Source organism: Oxyura jamaicensis, unplaced genomic scaffold (assembly GCF_011077185.1).
Source record: "Oxyura jamaicensis isolate SHBP4307 breed ruddy duck unplaced genomic scaffold, BPBGC_Ojam_1.0 oxyUn_random_OJ72877, whole genome shotgun sequence".
Classification (NCBI taxonomy): Eukaryota; Metazoa; Chordata; class Aves; order Anseriformes; family Anatidae; genus Oxyura; species Oxyura jamaicensis.
Window position 1 is genome coordinate 6,318 of NW_023311301.1, and position 1,346 is coordinate 7,663.

Consider the following 1,346-nt stretch of genomic DNA (forward strand, 5'->3'; position numbering starts at 1 on the left):
GGGGGGGGGGGGGGGGGGGGGGCAAAGTCTGGGGCGAGTGGCGGGGCCACAACGCCGCCACCGACGTGGCCCGTGGCAGCGCCCAGCACCGGCCGCAGGCAGAACCGAAACCAGAACCGCGTGGAAGGAACCAGAAGAGACACCTTTATCCCCCCCCCCCGTCGGGGAAGGCAGCCCCACGGCGCGCAGGAGCCGCTCGGCCGCCAGCGGGCAGCGCCGTGAGGGCGCTCGAGCCATGGAAACCGAGGCACGGGCAGGGGACGCGCCACCGACGGCGACACCGGCGCCCGGCCCCTTCTCGGGGCCCTCCGCCCGCAGCCGTCCCACCTCCCCGCTCGGGGTGACCGGCGCGGGCTGCACCTGGGCCGCAGTCCCCCAACCTTCGGGGCCGGCCCCGCCGCGGCACAAACGCGCCCCCCCGGGCGCCGTCCCTGCCACGAGCACGTTCGGGAGCGACCAGACGGAGGGACACCAACCTGCACGAGGAGCTCCGCGGGTCTCGCTTGCCTCCGCTCTGGCGCGGCGACGGGAAGACGGCGGCCCAGCGAGAATCGTTCCGAAGTCTTCTCTCCCCTTTGCTCCTTGGCTTTTGGAATAAACCACCCGACAAACCACCTCGGCGCCCGCTCAGAGTTGCACGCGCGGCTCCTGTGCCGGCCAAACTTCCAGCGTCAGGTCTCGGAGCTCGCTGCTCCAGCTGGTAGACTTGCCAGAAGCCACCCAAGAGTCTCCTTTTGTTGGCGTTGACGCCCCAAAACCTTCTTTTTTTTTTTTTTCCCCCCTACTTCCCCCTGAAATAACTTATGGCCACGGGGGGAGGAGGACGAGGAAAGTCCAGGCCCAGCCTCGCGCTCCCCGGGCCGCTCCGTTCCCAGACCCCGTTCCGTGCGGAGCGAGCCCGGTCCCTTCTCACCAGCAGCTCCTCACGGCGCCTGCTCAGGACCCCTTAAACCTCTGCTTGCTCAGGACCCCTCCGGAAGCTGAGCCAGGTTTCGTTACCAAAACAAGCCGAGAGAAGGACCCCTGGAGCTGGCTGCTGCTTCACAACTCAGCCCATCCCTCCTCCTCCGGCCTTCACTCACAGTCACAGCTCTCAGTGCCCGTCCTTGCTCCGGCTCGAGCTCCTCGGGGCTCGCTTATCCCCAGCGGGACCCCCCCGGGTGCGGAGGGGGGCGCTCAGCTCCCCCCTCGGCTGCCCCGCATCCGCCTCACCCCCCCCCGGGGAGCCCTACACCCGCACCGACCACCCCGAGGCCGCGGCCCTGCCGGCGGCTCGGCCTGAAAACCCCCGGCCCGCGGCTCTCCCGGCCCCGAGGGGCTCCCCGCAGCCGGGGGGGGATGGGGGG

General features: G+C 70.6%; 1 protein-coding gene across 1 annotated transcript in view; it reads right to left on the reverse strand.

The window, feature by feature from the left end:
* LOC118160001 (death effector domain-containing protein-like) overlaps positions 1-519 on the reverse strand; it is a gene marked incomplete at its 3' end in the record, with an annotated part of 6,796 nt that extends 6,277 nt beyond the window's left edge. Inside the window, exon 1 of the mRNA XM_035314534.1 lies at positions 477-519. The remainder of the gene's footprint in view (positions 1-476) is intronic.
* Between the last annotated feature and the right edge of the window lie 827 nt (positions 520-1,346).